We start from the raw sequence: 20,261 nt of genomic DNA on the forward strand, positions 1-20,261 counted from the left end.
TTAGTAGACTGCCTGACAACTCCCAGAGAGGGCACCTGAGAGCTCATTATTTTCCCCTCCTTCTTCCCCCTTGCCTACCTTGACCCTCTTTAGGGATTTTAATTTTTTTATTTTTGCCCCCTCCAATTTGTGTATATTCTGAAATAACACCAGCTGGCCAGTAATACCCACTCCAGGGTTATGATGTCATGCAAATCCCTCCAGTGTGCTAGTGGTTTTTGCGGTGTGCTCTAAAGCCAGCTGTTTTTCTATTTATAATATATACTTTGCATCTCAGCTCTTGGCCACTGAGAATCGGGTTGTGATATTTTATAGACCCGATTTGTCCTGCTCCTTAGAGACAGGGGAGATAAAAGGAAGGGGATTATGGAACAAGGTGGGAAAAACCGAGAGAAGAACTTGAACCCTTCCTTAGGAATTGGTCGGAGTAGGGTCTGATTAATTTCTAGGGACCCTTGAATGGCCTGCCCTTTGAAGTTATAACCTTGCACTGACTTGGGGGGCTAGTTTGGCCTTTGGGGCTCTCTTATGAAATGGTCTTCCGTTCCAGAGGTGGGCTTTATTTTTGGCTTATAGACCTTTCATCCAAGGGCAGCTCAGCAGGTTTTGAAAAATGAGTTGATTCATGCTTTCTGAGTGGTTATGGACCCCATAGCAATTATCACCTTTTGAAATCTAAGGCTTTTAAAGCTGTGGATTATTCTTCCAGCAGCCCTAAAAACTGGACCTCTCCAAATTTAGTGATGGGTTCACATCTAGTATAGTAAAAGAGCCCTGGCTGGGGAGCCAGGGAATCTGAGTTCAAATCCCAGCTCTGCTATTTGTTATGTGTGTGAGGTTGGTGAAGTCTTTTTGCAGTTGTGGGCCTCAGTTTCCTGTTCTGTAAAGTGTGTGTGTGTGTGTGTGTGTGTGAGTGTGTGTGAAAACTACGTGTAGATAGCTTTTAAGGTTCTTTGCAGATTGAAATCTGTAATCTTATGTGACAACCTGACTCTGGATGGATGAAGAGGAGTGACAACTCTCTTATGTTGGGTTTTGGGGAAAGGACTGGCTCCTACTGAATAAGGCAATCATGTCATAACAGATTTTCCTAACAGGAGACAGTGTGGTCTAGTGGAAAGCACCCTGGCTCTGGAGTCAGATGTTGTTGTTGTTGAGTTGTTTCAGATGTGTCTGACTGTTTGTGAACCCATTTTGGGGTTTTCTTGGCAAAGATACTGAAGTGGTTTGCCATTTCCTTTTCTGGCTCATTTTACAGTTGAGGAAACCAAGGCAAAGAGGGTTGTGACTTGTCCAGGGTCACACAGCTAGGAAGTCTCTGAGGCCAGATTTGAATTCAGGAAGATGAATCTTCTTGACTCCAGACTCAACAATTTATCCACTGCCCCATCTGGAGTCAGAGGACCTGGGTTCAAATCCTACCTTTGTCACTTGCTACCTGACACACCTGAGGAAAATCACTTAAGTCCTTGGGATTCAGCTTTCTCAGTTGTAATTGGCGGGGAGGTTCATGGAGGGGTGGTGGTGGCCTTTAATAAAGATCCTTGCTTAGCTCTAAATCTAAGATCCCATGAACTGTGATGTCATTGATGAGGGGGAACTCCTGCTATGAAAACTCCCTCAGTGGACACAGATTGGCATTTGGTTTGTGAACTATGGTGATGGAATAGGGATTATTCACAGACCTGAGGTCTGTGAATTAAAAAAAATAAAAGATAACTATTCAATAGAATTGGCTTCCTTCATAATCCTCTGTATTTTCTTTTCTTTTTTGCTTTTAAAGACATTATTCAGAGAAGGGATCCACAGGCTTCACTGACCTTCCAAAGGGATCTATGACACAAAAAACATGAGAAACTCCTGGGCCACTCAACTAAGTGTCTAAATTGGTATTTCAATACAGAGCTTTGTGATGTCAAGGACAGCCAGGTGGCGCCATAGTGCATTGAGCTTTGAACCTGAAAGCCTCATCTCCCTGAGTTCAAATATGACCTCAGACACTTACCAGCTGTGTGGCCTTGGGCAAGTCACGTAACCCTGTCTGCCTCAGTTTCTTCATCTGTAAAAAGGAGCTGGAGAAGAAAATGACAACTCCAGTATCTCTGCTCCAGCTCATTTTATAAATGAGGAAACTGAGACAAACAGGGTGAAATGACTTGCCCAGGGTCACATGGCTAGTATCTGAGGCCAGATTAGACCTCAAGTCTTCCAACCCCACACCTGGCACTCTATCTACTGTGCCATCTAGGTTCCCCAATAATGCATTTAGTATGCAATTTTTATTTAGAAAAACAATTCTGTGTGCAAATTTCCATAAAGTTTACTGTTACAAAAGTTGAGGGTTTAACATTAGGGGACTTTACCTGTGTGCATTGTAGAGGAACACACTGGACTGGAGTTAAGAGGTGTCACCTCTGACATACCCTGGCTATGTGACTAAGGGCAAACCATTTTATATCTCTGAGCCTCAGCTTAAGCATCTGTCCAATGGGGATGTGGATTATTCCATTTCCTTCTTCACAAGCTTTAAGACTGTAGAAAGAGGAGGCCTTTCTTGTGGTCCATGCAGGCTTGTGTTCTCCATTTTATAAGACATTAGCAGTGTTGTTTACTGGATAGAAGGCTGACCTTGGAGCCAAGAAGATCTGAGTTCAATTCCTGCTCTGACACATACTGGCTTGTGACCATGGACAAGTCACTTAACCCCTTCTTGCCTTAGTTCCTCATCTGTAAAATGGGAACACACTAGAGAAGGAAATAACAAACCATGGGGTCACATAGACTTGAACAGGACTGAATGACAGCAGCAACAACAACAACAACAACAACAATAGAGATGGTGAGATTGAAGCTCAGAAAGGTTAAGTAAGTTGCTTGTAAGAGTCAGAGGTAGGATTCAAACCCCAAGTTTGTCTTAACTCTAGGTCTAGTTGATACTAAAGTACATGAAAGCCTAGAAAAGAGAGGGGAGTTTTCAAAGTCAGAGAGTAAATGTATCTATCTTGTTGTATGTATGAAACAAGTATCACTAACATCATAGAGGGGACTTGGGTTCAAATGCCATCTCTGTTACCCATTGCCCCTGAGTCACCTTGAGGAAGTCAGTTCATCTCTCTCTGCCTCAGTTTCTTCAATGGTAAAATGAGAAGACTAGTCTAATGGTCTCTGAGGTCCCTTCCAGCTCTAGACCCATGATTTTTTGGACATGCCTAATCTTAAATTTGGGACAGCTAGGTGGCTCCATAGTGCACTTCAACTGGAGTCAGAAAGAGTCATCTTTGTGGGTTCAAATCTGCCCTCAGACACTAGCTGTATGACCTTGGGAAAGTCACTCAACTATTAAAAATAGGATGGGTTCTAATCTTGGCTCTGCTATATGGCACTCTCAGACAAATTTCTTAATCAACCAGGGCCTCAGTTTCCTGATCTGCAAAATGGGCACCTTGGATCAGATGATACCCGAGGGAAGGCCCTTCCATTGCTAAAAGCAGGATCTCATGTTCCATGTCTCTGTCAGGGGCAAACTGGAGTTTCCATCCTTGGTATTGGTGAGCTCAGCTCCCTTACATGCAGAGTACACAGCCTGCTCTCTGTTCCCTATTGTGATTTCCACATATTTTAATCTTTCCAAGATGTTTGAAAGAGCTCACAAGCTTATTTGAAGGCCTGTAACCAAGTCTGCTGTGATCTCTTAGAATTCACAGCGCGCATATCACCTTACCCCACCGATTTAATAAGAAATGTTGCTCGGGAAGACAGAAGGCCCCACTTACTTGATCAAAGTCCTGGCCTCCTTGGGTCCTGACACAACAACGCAAGGCCCGCCTCCATTCCATAGACCCAATTACCTCAAGGGATAATTGGCTTTTAATTTATGCCCCCTCAAATCAAATAAAACCCAAATTACAGCAAGCCCTAATTGTCATCAGCTTTGCCGGTGGAAACATTCGGATGCTGGAGATCAGTTTCCAATAGGGAAAGCAATTTCCTGTAGTGATTATTGTATATTTCAATTTGGAAAATGGTCCACATTTCTGCACAGGGAGATATGAATATGTCACAGTGTAATAACTACTGGAAAAAAGGTCCATTTTTTTTCCTGGCGAATTCTAAGAACAAAAATGAAAAAAAAAAACCATAAGCAATAAATGTGTCATATGATTACTAAGCAACATTTGGATACTTACACAGGGATGTGCCCCCATGGAAAATAACACTCCTGTTCAACCCCAACCCTGACTCCAACCCCACCACCACTGCCACCACCACCACCAGCACTGCCAACAACAACAACAACAGCACCACCACCACCACCTTTAGAAACTGGAGATTCCAAGGTGGATACAACTCTCACTTCAGGTCACCAAGTCCCATTTAATCCAAACCTAAGAGGTCATTCTCAGATTTCCAAATGATTACAAGGCTTGGTGCCTGGCAAAGTCCCCCAGTAAGATTGGGGAATTGTGCACCACCAAAATAGATAGCTGTAAGGATGCGCTCATGGTGAGATCATCCAACTCCTGTTTTCACCTTTTGAATTTGTAATGCCTGTGGGATATAAATAACTCTTCCCCAAAGACTTTTTTCTTGCCTGGTATATTGGCATAAGGCTGCAACCTCAGAAGACTTCTGACACCATTCTAAAAAGAAGAGGCTTGTTTGCTCCTTAAAATGCAGGCTGATTCGAGGGCAGCTAGGTGGCACAGTGGATAAAGCACCGGCCCTGGATTCAGGAGGACCTGAGTTCAAATCTGGCCTCAGACACTTGACACTTACTAGCTGTGTGACCCTGGGCAAGTCACTTAACCCCCATTGCCCCTGCCAAAAACAAACAAACAAACAAAAACCAAAAAAAAAATGCAGGCAGATACAGATTGATGCAAAGAGGAAGAAGGGGCCAATATGGTAAGTTCCAAAGCATCTTCTCAGTATATAGGACTTCAGGTAACTCACTTCACTTTTCTGACCTCAGCTTCCTCACCTATAAAATAAGGAGGTTGGGTTCAATAACCTTTATGGTCCCCTGCAGCTCCCAATCTATAATCCTAGGATCTTCTCAGCACGAGGAGCCTTGGGCAAGTCATTTAACCTTTTGAAGGGCCCCCTTTACTCATCTGTGAAACAAATGAGCTGTACCAGATGCCCCTGATGGTCTCTTCTAACACTAATTCTACACTTCTGGAGATATTTGTAGGCTCGAGACCTTAACGAGAAATATTGTTGCAAACAACCACAGCCGTAGTTTCATTTTCCAGATGGAGAAATTGAGGCACAGAGCAAGAAAGGGAAGTCATGATCATATAGGAAGTGAGTAGGAGTCAAAGCAGCATGGTGCAGGGTGGGGAAAACATTAGATTTTGCATCTGAGTTTGACCCGGCTTCGAATTCTGACTCTGCTACTTTTGCATGCAATCTCAGCCAAATTCAGGCCTCAATTCCCTAATCTGTAAAATGGGGCTAGACCAGATGATCTTTAAAGTCCCCTCCTGTTCTAATTCTATGGTCTGTGATTTAAACCAAGATCCTCTGACTCTAATTCTGTCGTTTCCACTGTGCCAAGCTTTAGCCTTGACCATCAGATGTGCCAAGCACTGTGCTAGAGATCAAATGGAATACATTGATGAATAAGGGATGGTCTCTGCCCTCAGAGAGCTTACTGTCTATTGGGGAAGGGGGATAAGACAGCTACAAAAATAACTAAGTGTGTCAGTAGCCAAAAATTAATCTCAATAAGGAAATGCAATCAGAGCTTAGTAGAGAGGCAGATTATATTCAGTTGCTAGGATTAGAAAGATCTCCAAATCTCATAATCTTAGATTTGGAAAAGATGTCTGGGATCATTAAGTCCAACCCATACCTGAAGAGTAACCCCTTCTACTACAAACTCTAAACATTGCCACCTAAGGAAGCCTCTTCTGCTTTCAGGTAGCCCTAATTGTTTGAAAGATTCCTTCCACCCCCACCCTCATATAAGAGGGTCTGTCTTTCTATACCTTCTACTCATTGGTCCCAGTTCTGTTTTCTGGGTCCAAGAGAAACAAGACTAATTACTCTCTTCCACATGGCAACCCTTAGAGTATTTGGACAAAGCTGACATTTGCACTGACCCCTCTCCCTTTCCTCTCTCTCTCTCTCTCTCTCTCTCTCTCTCTCTCTCTCTCTCTCTCTCTCTCTCTCTCTCTCTCTCTGTCTCTCTCTCTCTCTCTCTCTCTCTGTCTCTCTCTCTCTCTCTCTGTCTCTCTCTCTCTCTCTCTGTCTCTCTCTCTCTCTCTCTCTCTCTCTCTCTCTCTCTCTGTCTCTCTCTCTCTGTCTCTCTCTCTCTCTCTCTCTGTCTCTCTCTCTGTCTCTCTCTCTCTGTCTCTCTCTCTCTCTCTCTCTCTCTCTGTCTCTCTCTCTCTCTCTCTCTGTCTCCCTCATCATTTCTTTTCTTCAGGCTTAACATCCTGGTCTCCAACTGATTTTTATGCTTCATGAATTCAATGCCCTTCCCTAGGTGGAGAAGTTGGGGAGGTTGGCATCAGATTATAGAGGGCTTTGAATACTTTCCAATCTGAGGAGTCGTTTGGAGTTTCTTTCGACAGGACAGAGGCAACTACAGAAATTATTTGAACAAGGGAGTGACACAACCAGGCCTCCAATTACCAAGTTGAATCTGGTAGCACTGAGGATGAACTGGGATGAAGAAGCACAGGAGGGTGATGAAGAAACTAATAAGGAGGCTGGGGTAATAGGATTGTTGATCGAAGTCAAAAAGTTATTTCTCCCCACAGCTAGAAAAGACAGGAATAGAGATGACAAGTTCCTTCACTTAAAGCAATCAGAGTTTTTCTTCCATCCTTCAACTTGGATATTGATGGCTCCTGAAATGCCAAAAGGAAAAAAAAAAGATGCTTTCTAAATGCATGTAGAGATGAAAGCCTTCCTGAGTTTGTGACCCAGTATGCTGTGCTGAGAGCAGAAGGAATGTTGATAGAAGAAGGCAGGAGAAGCTGTGGGGAAGGAAGGGGCTGCTGGTTGGGCAAAGGAAAGAAGCCAATGGCAGGATCTAATGGTTCCTTTCCACTGGCCCAATTTGAATGGACAAGATGGAATGAAGGCACCTCTGAAATTCACAGCTGTTCCTATTTATGGGCGCCCTCTAGTGTGTGGCTCTAAAAATACCTCTCCATTCCCCTAGCTTTCCAAGGGATTATACATAGTCTCTGATAATAGGGTGTCATTAAAAAAAAAAAAAACAAAATAAAACAGGATCTGAGTTTAACTTAGTAATGTTAATCACTGGCCATTGTGAAAAAAGTGGTAACAACAATACTGCCTTACACTGATATATTGCCCTGTGAATAGATTTCAAAGGGTCTGTTAACTTCGATGGGGAAATATACACACTTATTTCTGTGTAATTGGTTTCCTTTGTAGTCCTATGCATTTTATTGTATCCATTAAAAATGTTATTCTGAGAAGGGATTCATAGGCACCATCAAGCTGACAGCCCGATTTTTTTTTAGCATAAAAAAGGTTAAGCATCCCTGCTTTAAAATTATAGGATCATAAACTTAGAAGTGGAAGAGACAAAGCACAGAGGCCATCGAGTCTAACCCCCTTATTACCGTTATTGTTATTTTACAAATGAGGAAAACTCCATAAAGAGGAATAAATGACTTGTCCTGGATCATAAAGCTAGCAAATAGGCGAAGTGGGATTTGAGATGAGGTCTTTCTGACTCCAAGTCCAATTCTCCATCCCCACTTCCACTTTCTTTCCATGATTCCCAGTTTGCAGATGAAGAGACTGAGGCACAGAGAGGCCAGTTAATCTTCCCATTGCCAATCTGGCCAGCTGACAACAAAGCAGGATTCTAATTCCTGGATTCAAAGTCCAGGGCTCTTGTATGAATGGGAATTTAAGACTCCAGGGGAGGAGATAGAAAGTTCCTAACCTCAAATTTAACTTTGGAGATAAATGTATAAATAGAAATATAAATTAAAATATATGTATGTGTAATATGTATAACATGTTATATTGTATAATAGATAAAATAAATGTATAAATAAAAATAACATATTATATATTATATGTATAATATAGTATATGTGGCACAACAGAAATATAGAAATAATATATGTATAATTTATTACATAATAAATAATGAATTTGTAAATAGAAAAAGTAAAATATTTGCATAATCTATTGTGTATCATATATACATAAAATAAAAATAAATATAAATATAAATATAAATAAATATCTGTATAGTATATTGTATATTATATATATTATTGTATGTGCAACAAAATCAATGAATAAATATATTATGTATATTTATAATGTATTATATCTCTCTTTCTATATTTTTTTGGTGAGGCAATTGAGGTTAAGTGACAGCTAGTAAGTGTTAAGTGTCTGAGGCTGGATTTGAACTCAAGTCCTCCTGAATCCAGGGCCGGTGCTCTATCCACTGCGCCACCTAGCTGCCCCTATATATCTATATTGTGTGTGTAATATATAAAATAAATATATAGACAGACATATAATTTGTGTATTTGCTAAATGTCATTCCCCTATTCAGATTAAACCATTATTTTCAGGAGTTCACCGTGCAAATCTATGTTATGTTTTTCCTTTTGCTCTTTCTAATCATATTTTTCCAGCAAGGAGTAGGAATGGCTTAGATAACTGGCTAGAAGTGCTGTCAGGAGTCATCTAGTCAGTCCATCCCCCTCATTGTATAGATCAGACATCTGAGGTTCAAAGAGTTTAATTGCCCCATCTATGGATTCTATTCTATTATGCCAAAGGAGTGAAAATGAACATGCTTATTAAGTAAACTTTAGGGCAGCTTAGGTGGCTCAGTGGATAGAGTGCTGGCACTGGAGTAAGGAAGACCTGAGTTCAAATCCAGCCTCAGATACTTACTATCTGTGTGACCCTGGGGAAATCAGCACCCTGTTTCTTTAATCTACTTGGAGAAGGCAATGGCAAACCACTTCAGTATCTTTGCCAGGAAAACCCATGGACAGTATTGGCACGCTATGGTCCACGGGGTCACAAAGAGACGGATACAACTGGATGACAACAAAAATCTTGAATGAGAAGTTTGTGGAATCTTGGAGTTGGGAAAGACCTTAGAGATTCCTTACCCCAACTTGAAAAAGAAAAGATTTGCTCACCTAATTAGAAGCTTTAAAATTCAAATCTCCTCCTTTGGACCTGGAGAGTCCTTTCTAATATCATATGGATCCTTTCTTTTCTTTTCTTTCTTTCTTTCCTTCCTTCTTTCTTTCCTCCTTTCTTTCTTTCTTTCTTTCCTTCTTTCTTTCCTTCCTTCCTTCCTTCCTTCCTTCCTTCCTTCCTTCCTTCCTTCCTTCCTTCCTTCCTTCCTTCCTTCCTTCCTTCCTTCCTTCCTTCCTTCTTTCTTTTCTTTCTTTCTTTCTTTTTTTTTTTTTGCCAGGCAATGGGGGTTAAGTGACTTGCCCAGGGTCACACAGCTAGTAAATGTCAAGTGTCTGAGGCTGGATTTGAACTCAGGTCCTCCTGAATCCAGGGCTGGTGCTTTACCCACTGTACCACCTAGCTTCCTCCCCCCCCCTCCCCACTAGCTAGCTTCCTCCCCTCCTCTCCGCCACCTAGCTGCCCCCATATGGTTCCTTTCTAAGAGCAAAGGAAAGTATCGGCTTGAGATATTGCATGTAAGAAATGCCATTGTATGGATCTATTCCTCTTTTTAAACCATGGAAAAATTTCGCACATGAAATTTTCCTCTAATGTCTCATTGTTCTGTGAAGATTGCCCAGGGATCTCAAAGGGGACAGGGGAATTTTAGCTCTGGAAGATTCATTTGAGCTGAAAAGGCTTTGAGAATAGACCTAGAAATGAATGGTTAAGTCTATTGTCCAAAGACTCTTTTGCTCGTTTGGGGGAGACGTGGCACTAGGTTGTGTAAATGAAATGTCCAATCACAGCAACTCTCAAAGTTCATGTAAATCACAGAGGGGTAGCAACCTGTATCAGTGGAGAAGTTTCTCACACTGAAGAAATCATTCAGTCAACAAGCATCTACTGGGAACATACCGTAGAAAAGGTACTTCCTAGGTGATGAGGATACAAAAATATAAATGGAATCATCCCTACCCTCAGAACGCTTACATTGTATTGAGGAAAACAATATAAGACTGTGAGGTTCTTTGGAGCGGGAACTTTTTTTTCTTCTCCTTTCTTTGTAGTTCTTGGCAGGACAGCTAGGTGGCGAATTGGACAATGTTAGGTGTGGAATCAGGAAGACCTGAGTTGACCTCAGACACTTACTAGTTGTGTGACCTTGCCCAAGTCACTTAATCCTGTTTGCCTTAGTTTCCTCATTTCTAAAATGAGCTGGAGAAGGAAATGACAAACCACTCCAGTATCTTTGCCCAGAAAACCCCAAATGGGGTCACAACGAGTCAGATATGAGTGAAAAATGACTGAACAATAACAGTTGTTCCAGGCACATAGTGGGCCCTGAATAAATGCTAATTGAGTGCTTGATCATATGAATCTTTAATAGGATTGTAAGTCAGGAGTTTGAAGGGACCTCTGGGGCCATCTAATCTAACCACCAGGCAATTGGGTAGTTTAGGGGATCAAGTGATGGGCCCAGAGTTAGCAAAGTCTGAGTTTGAAGACTGCTTTAGGCACTTGTTGGGATCCTGGGCAAATTATTTAACCTCCTTCAGTTTCCTCATCTGTAAAACGAAGGGGTTCAACTAGACAGTCTGTAAGGTCCCTTTCAGCTCTAAAGTTTATGATTCCATAATCTAATTTTACGAGTGAGGAAATGAAAGCTCAGGGAGGATAATTGAGTTGTCCCAGGTCACACAAGTACTGTCATAGGTGGGATTTGAACTCACCTCTTCTGACCCCAGGACTAGTGCTTTTTCTGGTTCAGTATACACAATGTGAAGTAATTTGGGGTAGGAGTAAATGCTAACCGGAGAGTTGGGGGAAGAAGAGATCAAGAAAAGCTTAATAGAGAAGAAACTCCCTGGATCTTTGGATGATTGAAATAAAGTATAGACAAATGTATTTCCTTTAAGGCTCATTTATTCTTACTCCAAAGTATTAGAGTTGTCTGTATAAAATTCCCAGGGGTACATGTGTGTGTGTGTGTGTGTGTGTGTGTGTGTGTGTGTGTGTGTGTGTGTGTGTGTATAGGGGGTTCAAATCCTCTGCCACTTATTGCCTCTTTGACCTTGACAAGTCATTATCTCCTCCCTGAACCTCAGTTTCCCCCTTTTAAAAATGAAGTCTGATTAGGTGGTATTGTGTTGTTTTTGTCCTTCCTTCTCAAAGAGGACCATGATATCAGAAGGTGATATCATGACTTACACTGAGTTGGATTTAAGTGAGGCAGGGCTGTGCAAAGTCACCAACTTCACTCTTTTCTCCAGAGCCATCTGGGTCTAGTGACAAGATATGCATTAGGATGACTGCAGATGGCCTTGGATATTTAAGGCAATTGGGGCTAAGTGACTTGCCCAGGGTCACACAGCTAGTAAGTGTCTGAGGTGAGATTTGAACTCAGGTCCTCTCAACTTCAGAGCCAGTGCTCTATTCACTGTACCTCCTAGCTGCCCTTTAGACTCTTTTAGAGGAAATCAGACATGTAACTAGAAAAAAATATAGTAACTAATCATAATGTATAAATGAATATTTATGACGATACTAGTAAGCAAGAGGCTGTATGGCCTCAGTGATACTTGGGTTCAAATCCTGCCATTTCCTTCCCTTTATTCTGCCCCATATCTCATTTTAGTATCATGTTGGGGAGTGCTTGTCTTCCCCCATTAGACTGTAAGCTTTTTAAGGGCAGGGACTGTCTTTGTTTTTATTTGTGTTTCTATCTGCAGAGCTTAAACAGTGCCTTAAACATAGTAGATGCTTGATAAATGTTTACTGATGTACTGATTGAACACATATTGGCTGTTTCCCTGGGTAAATCCCTTACCCTCTCAGTTACCTATGTGACTTTCTAAGGTGCTAAGGTACAAATTTGTATTGGACAGATGGTGTTTTCTCACCAGGAGCTCTCTCTACATGTGAAATCACAGAATCAGATAATAGAAATAGAGAGAAACATTTACTGATTGATAGGTCAATGGCTTCTAATCATAAAACCCTAATTCTGAACTGTCCTTTATACAGATCTGAAAGTTTGCAAATCGCTTTATATATGTTGTTTCACTTGATCCTCCCAGCCACCTTGGGAGGAAGGTACTATTATTGCCCTCATTTTATAAGTGAGGAAACTGAGGTAGACAGAGGTAAGTGACTTGCCCAGAGTCACACAGCTAATAAGTGTCTAAGGGCAGGATTGGAACTTAAGTCTTCCTAACTGAATTCAGCCATGCTATGCCATAATCCTACTGTATTTATATGCTGAATCTCTCTCTCTCTCTCTCACACACACACACACACACACACACACACATGTGGATATATGTATACACAGTCTTATACCTGCATATGTGTACATGTATATATGCATACACATGTGGTCATGTGTATATGTATAAATTTATTTCTGTGTACATGTGTATATGTATAAATGTCTGTATATGTCTATCTGTGTACATCGCTGTGTATATGTATATGTGGGTATATGTACAGTCCTGTATATGTGTGTATATATATGCATGTGCATATACATGTAGGTATGTATGTGTGTACGAATCCATACATGTATATACACATATACAAATGTATATTAGTTGAACGCTTTAAAAACTAAGCAGAAGTGTTTATATTTTAGTCCAGAGGTGATAGGAAGCTACTGTAGTGAATTGAGTAGAGGAAAGCAAAATGTAATCTGATTTGATCCTAAGGAAAATCCCTTTGACAAGTGGCAACTTTGAAAGCTGAAGAGAAGGGGTATTTGAGGTATGCCTATTAGTGAATTCTGTCATCCAGTGTCCCTGTCCAGGTGGCTGGTGCCCCTGACATCTGCCTGGACCTGCCTTGGAGCTGACTCACCGTACTGCCCATGCCTCCCCTCCCTGCTCCGTGAACTCTCCTTGCCTTCTCCTCCATTACATTTACTGGCTGCCTCTCTAGTGGCTTTATGCTTTTCAAAGAACTTTCCATATCCATGATGTCATTTAACCTCCTTAGCAGATTTCATAGGTTAAATTCAGTGACCACTCTGGGTTCTAGAAAACCAACAATAAAAGTATACTCACTGGCACCAACATACCTGCTAACTACCTCTGTGATCCTAGGGCATCTGGTTAACTTCTCTGTGCCTCAGTTTCCTTTCTGTAAATGAGGTTACTGGACTGGATGACCTCTAAGTATTCTTACAGCTCTACTTCAATGATTCTATAATGGCTCTGTAACTTAGGGTTCAGAGACTCACTTGGACCTAAGTTTTCTTGGAAGGTAGAGAGCTCCTAATGGAGAAACTCAATCAACCAGTGCAGATTGATATGTCTTTGCAAACCTCTCGGTTTAAAGAGTTGGGGAATGGGGGTGTGGAAGAACCTGAGCACTTAAGGGATTTGGATAAACACAGCTAATGTGTATCAGAGGCAGGACTTCAGACTCCAGGTCTCCCTGACCTTGAGGCCTGTTCAGAAGTGCTGCTTGTTATCTCTCTGCAAGGAATTTGCCCATAAATGGGGAGAGCATTACTATATGGTTAGTAATAAGAGCTACCTTTTCCCTAGGGCCTTCAGGTTTTCAAAGGATTGCCCACCAGTCACTGGAAACTGTTCACAGTCTGAATTGTTTCTCTTTCTTTTAGTTTCCTTCTTGACTCTGTTCACAAATCCATGACAAAGAGGAAAAAAATTCTTTAGGCAGATACAATCTGTATATAGATAAGGAAATACAAAAGACAAGAGATCTCATTTCTTTTTTTTTCCTCCTTTTTTTTTTTTGTGTGGGGCAATGAGGGTTAAGTGACTTGCCCAGGGTCACACAGCTAGTAAGTGTCAAGTGTCTGAGGCTGGATTTGAACTCAGGTCCTCCTGAATCCAGGGCTGCTGCTTTATCCACTGTGCCACCTAGCTGCCCCTGAGGAGATTTCATTTCATTAAGGACAGAGCACTAAGGGATAAGGAGATAATACATTTTTAAAATGTATTCATGCCAGGGGCGGCTAGGTGGTGTCAGGAGTACCTGGGTTCAAATCTGGGCTCAGACACTTGATACTTACTAGCTGTGTGACCCTGGGCAAGTCACTTAACCCCCATTGCCCTGCAAAAACAAAACAAAACAACAACAACAAAAATGTATTCATGCCTTTCTCTGGTTTCTAGAATTATTTTAATTAATATTTTTTTGGTGTCACCTAAGTTTCTCTTGTAGCATTTCCTGTCCCAGAGAACCAGCCCTTATAACAAAAAACTTTTTTTTTTAAAGAAAAGAAGGCAAGAAAGGGAGGAGGAAGGCAGTAAAATATAATTCTGCAAAATCAATAATAGATTGAAAAATCTGATGTCATTTGCAATATCTGATGTCTGGAAAGGAGTGGGGAGAAGTATTTTCTTAAATTTCATTTTTGAGGCCAAGACTAGCCCCAAATCTTTAGAATTTTGCAACATTCATTTTTAGATTGTTTTGTGGTCACTATTCTTTCTATTTCCATTATTGCACTTATTATAGATATTATTTTCCTGTCTTTACCTTACTTTGCATTAGGGCATATCGGTTTTTCCAGGCTTCTTTGTATTTTCTCAGATTTGGCATTTCATACAGTATGATAATATTATTCTATTACCTTTAGGTACTCCAATATGTTTAGCCATTCCCCACTTGGTCAGCATCAACTTTGATTCAAGTTCTAGCACAAAAAATCACACGTTTCATTTTTATATAATTTGGTGTCCACCACTCTACCCTCAATGAGTCTTCAGAAGAAACAAACCAACTCCCCCTAGCCCTCCCAATCAGTTAAGCAATACAGATGAGATCATTGACCAAATCTGATGGTATCTGCAACATTCCACACCTACTTCTCTAATGAAAGAGGGTACCTTTCATCATCTCTTCTACAGGGTCAAGGTGGATTATTATATTTACAGATCAATCAGCTTGATTTTACTGGTTTTTTTTTCTTCATTTACATTGTTGTAACCATGTATATTGTTTCACTGCTTTTGCTTACTTCATTGTGCATCAGTTCAAGGAATTCTCGGGTTTCTCTGAATTCCTCATATTTGTCATTTCTTACAGTGAAATAATTTTCCATTAATGCACAATGATGTGTTTATCTCTTCTCAGTTTGATGGGCATGCCTTTGTTTCCAGTTCTGTTGTGAATAAGGTGGCTTTCTGCCTTAGAAAATTGCCTTGGGCAGTGAGACTTAAGATGCCTTCTCCAAGATAACATAGTTTGGTATGTCTCAAACCCAGGTTTTCCTGACTTCAAGGCAAACCTTGGAGTTCTGGGATACTATTGCTTTGGATGCTTCAATAATCACTTATAGTCTTTTGTTTTGTTTTGTTTTGTTTTGTTTTTTGGTGAGGCAATTGGGGTTAAGTGACTTGCCCAGGGTCACACAGCTAGTAAATGTTAAGTGTCTGAGACTGGATTTGAACTCAGGTCCTCCTGAATCCAGGGCCAGTGCTCTATCCACTGTGCTACCTAGCTGCCCCACTTATAGTCTTTTAATTGTTAATGGACTAGGACGGAGAACTTGTGACATACACCTTGGTTTTCACTGACCTTCCAATGAGCTCAAGGTGTGTAAGTCTTTTTTGGACAGCAGTTGCTGTTTCACTCTTGTCTTTCTATTTCCAACACTCAGCAAGGTGCTTTGTATATAGTAGGTGCTTAATAGATACTTGATGGATTAGTTTCAAGGTAGTATGACCAAGTTCTCCCCTTGCTGGCTATTTCTTTGGCCTCATTCTGTTGGCTGCTCCTTGATTTTTTTTATTCCCCTTTCTTTTCTTGGCTAGTGATGATTAGCTGAACTGGCTTCCTAGGTCCTTTCATCAATTGTTCCCTGGCTTCTCCCTGTATTCTTTGCAAGGAAAATGGTGACTTCAGATTTGGACCTCATTCATGGTAGATAGCTGCCAACCCCCCTGGCATGCTTCTCCCTAGCTTGGGTTCCCATCCAGGTAGAAAGACCACATCCTGGATTGGCAACCTCTGCATCAAGGCGCCAGGCTTGTTAAACATATTCCATGGCTCTTGAGGGGGAAGAGCCTTGGGAGGCAGTCGTATTATCCTATATGAAATAACCTAGGGGCCAGGGACTGGGGAAGACTGCTTTCTCCTGAGAGGCTATCTGGGTCAACTCATCTAACATCTGGGCTTTTCCTAAGCTCTTCACTCCTTGGAATTTGACTTGATAAAATGTTTACAAAACACAGACGCTCGGCCAGGTGCTGTTCCAAAAGAGAGACTCAAATAAGGCAAAGGAAGCTTCAACTCAATATTAGGCCCTAACAAATCAACTTCCAAAGGTCACAGGGAGTGAGGGCTCAGAGTCACAATCTTTTGAGTTAGGAAGAACCTCCTATGAGGAAACTGAGGCTCAGAGAGGATCATGGGATCATACATCTAGAGTTAGAAGAAGCCTCAAAGGTAACTGAGTCCTGGCATCTTTTCCCCCCTAGAAAATACAACAGATTTCTTAAATTCTTCTGCCTCATCACCTGAAAACTTTTAGTTTCTGTGCTGTCTTATCATTTGAAGGGAGGAGGCAGTTTCTTTTACATGTAATATCATAATGAAAAAAAAATTGGTAACTCTAGTATTTAGTTCTCACATTTACAAATGGGGAAACTGAGGCTCAAGGAGGTTAAATTTGTCAGTCAACAAGTGTCAATGTGCCAGGCACATTGTGCTAAGTGCTAGGGGTATAAAAGGTGAGAACTGTTTCTCTCCTAAAGGAGATGCCATAATCATCAGACTTGGGATCAGCTGACATAATCCTCTCCTTCCTTCACCACTTTTTCTTTTCCAAATTAAGAAACTGAGATGCAAAAAAGTTAAGTGAGTTGTCCAAGGTCACATAGGTAACATATAACCAGGACTCGATTCTAGAACTCTTGCCCTAAACACAGGGACTATTCTTAGCGGATGAGAGAAATAGATTATTGAAGGGCATAGGGAACTGATTGAATATCTGGTGGGATATTTCCAGTGGCCATCCTCTATGGTTTTCTTTCTTCTTTTTTTGGCTGGGCAATGAGGGTTAAGTGACTTGCCCAGGGTCACACAGCTAGTTAAGTGTCAAGTATCTGAGGTTGGATTTGAACTCAGGTCCTCCTGAATCCAGGGCTGGTGCTTTAGTCACTGTACCACCTAGCTGTCCCCAACCTCTACAGTTTTAAGCCTGGTACTGATGACTTTGGTAGAATTTTAGTAGTTTAAAAATATATATATCTCGGGGCAGCTAGGTGGCACAGTGGATAGAGCACTGGCCTTGGAGTTGGGAGTACCTGAGTTCAAATCCAGCCTCAGACACTTAACACTTACTAGCTGTGTGACCCTGGGCAAGTCACTTAACCCCAATTGCCTCACTAAAAAACAAAACAAAACAAAACAAAAAATATATATATATCTACATATACATACATTTATATACACATATACACACAACAAAATCCCCCATTTCTACCTTCTGACAGATTTCAAAGCTAGCTGTTTCTGTGCCCCAACATGCCAAAGCCAGGTTTGGAGCTACTCCACTCTGAAAGTCCCACACTGAAATTCTCTTCCACGTGAAAAGTCATTTTGGAAGTGGGAGATACTTGCATTGCCTTGTCCGCTCAGGCTGACCTCTGAGCACCCACAAGCACTCAGAAAGAAGCATGTGGAGTATTTTATTCTTCCTGAAAAGTGTAAAGCTGTTGTATGACGGAAGGATTTACATAGTTCAGCAGGAAAACAGTTCAAGCAAACGGGCAGCAGAAGCCAAGGGTGGTCTGCCCCCGGTGCATTGTGCTCGGGAACACCCCTCAGAAAAGGGCCAATTACCTACTTTTATTACCTAAAGCAATCACATGGGACAAAAATCACCTATTATACAAACCAGGCGTAAGATGTGATATAACCATGCTCCTGTGTTTTATAGTCCTAGAAGAATGCAATGGGGCCTTGATGTAGCAGGAATCATTTAAAGAAGCCTTCTTCTTTCCTATAAATTCCAGATGTTTACCCCTTAGCAATCATTCACTAGGAGCAGAGATGTAGGGTCTCTCTGGGCCCTCGTCTGATTTCAGGAATTGGGACAGAGCTACACCTGAAACCAGATACCTTTGGAATTGTGAATATAACTCACAAAGTTCCAGCTGAGAATCTGGATGGAAATGGTCAGCAAATGAGAAAAGTACGTGCATAGGAAGAAGGAAAGGAAAGGAAAACAAGGAAAGAGAAAAGGCAGGATGCAAGAAAAGGAAGAACATGTAGCCCATATAAGCGCTGGGCATCCTTAGCCCAAACTCCATGTTCCTTGGCAAGCTGGCTCCGCAGGGGGCAGTTGGGTACAGACTCTGGAGCTTTCTGTAATAACTCCCACTTTTACTGTCAAATCAGGTCCCCGGAAGTCTGGTTAGTTATGTCTCCCCTTCAGAATTCTTGGGATGTCTCTGAAGGATTAGATTGTCTTTCTATGCCACTGGCTTGAGTCCCCATTCTGGTGTGTTCTCCCCAATATCACAAGTTATAGGGAATACCTCCCTTATATCACTGTTTAACCCAATGATTGGTGCCCCAATATCACTTAACCAATTAACATCAATGAGCTTTTACAAAGGTATGCTAACTGAGGAGACATAGCAAACATATCTCCCTTAAACTAGGGACACTCTACTTCATACCACTGCAGTACTGGGGGAAAGTGGGTTCACACTTAGGTTACAAAGCATTTGATACACCAAGTTCACTCCCAAATGTAGCATAGTTACGAGATGTACTGTAAGATGTACTATCTCGGATGCCTCTAATCTGTAACATTGGCTCACAGGGATTGTTTGGGATCTCACATCTTGCTAGGCTAGTGTTAAGAGCTAAAATTCTAGCTAAACTGTCTAAAATATCTAATGAGTGGTCGCCAATAAATTATAAGCTTTAGCAAGAGTTAGACTTTTAAGCATTTATTAAGGAGAATAAGAATTTGGTAAAGAGAGAGAAAAAGGCCTAAATTCCTATCTATTAAAGGGAGAGCACATTTCTAGCTCCGCTCTCCACCAGAGTCCAAAGGGAAGAGAGTGAGAGCGAGCGCCAGTCTCTTCCTTCCTCCTCCCACTAGCCCGCGTCACTTCCTGATGCCAAAGAAAAGACTCCTGGTCTTGCCCTCAAAGACCTTCACTTCATGGGCAGAACTCTTCTACAGTAAGTCTCCAGCAGGTGGCGTTATTCCAATCGTTACACTAGGCTGCCAACGATCTCTGGTATGGCCTCAGGTCCTGTACCACAGTGGGTCTCTCTTCTGACCCAAAAAGTGATTGCTAATACTCCACCTAAGAATAGGAAATACACATCAGAGACAGACACAACAACAGGGCCATACTATCCTGGTTTCCTGTCACCATTGGGCGAAAGAGGACTTAAGGCATCTTCCACATCCAAGAGGCCTTCAGCAGTCCCTCTTTGTTCATGACTGGCAAAAGAAAGAAAACTCTTTAATGGGCACTCAGTTTTGGCTCAGCAGCCAACCAAAAGGCTTTTTCTTTACTTTGCAGTAAAGAGAACAGGAAAAAGTTATCATTGAATATTGTTGAAAACTCCAAAGTCCATGTGTAGGATTTCATTACAGAGTCCACTATGACTGTTTATAAGGACTAGGGCTTCATTGGCCAGTCCATTTTTTAGAATAAAGGAAGGAAGGAAAGGAGATAGTAAAGAAGGAAGGAGGGAAGGGAGGGAGGGAGGAAGGAAAGAGGGAAGGACAGAAAGAAGGAAGGAGGAAGGACAGAAAGAAGGAGAGAGGGAAGGAAGGAAAGAAGGAAGGGGGAAAGGAAGGAATGAAGGAAAGGAGGGAGGGAAGAAGGAAAGGAGGGAAAGAAGGTAGGAAGAAAGGAATGAGGAAGCAAAGGAGGGAAGGAAAGGATGAAAATAGGAAGGAAGGGAGGGAGGAAGGAAGGAGGAAAGGAAGGAAAGAGGTATCTAAGGAAGAAAGGGAAATAAGGAAAGAAGAAAGGGAAGAAGGAAGAAAGGAGGGAGGGAGGGAAACAAAAGAGAAAAATAAAGAACATAAAGGCAAAAATCCACTTCCTATCAGTCTAGGATCTACATTCTCCAGTGTCACAGGCTCACAGATCTAGAAGGAA

This window comes from Dromiciops gliroides, chromosome 5 (genome assembly GCF_019393635.1).
Source record: "Dromiciops gliroides isolate mDroGli1 chromosome 5, mDroGli1.pri, whole genome shotgun sequence".
Lineage (NCBI taxonomy): Eukaryota > Metazoa > Chordata > Mammalia > Microbiotheria > Microbiotheriidae > Dromiciops > Dromiciops gliroides.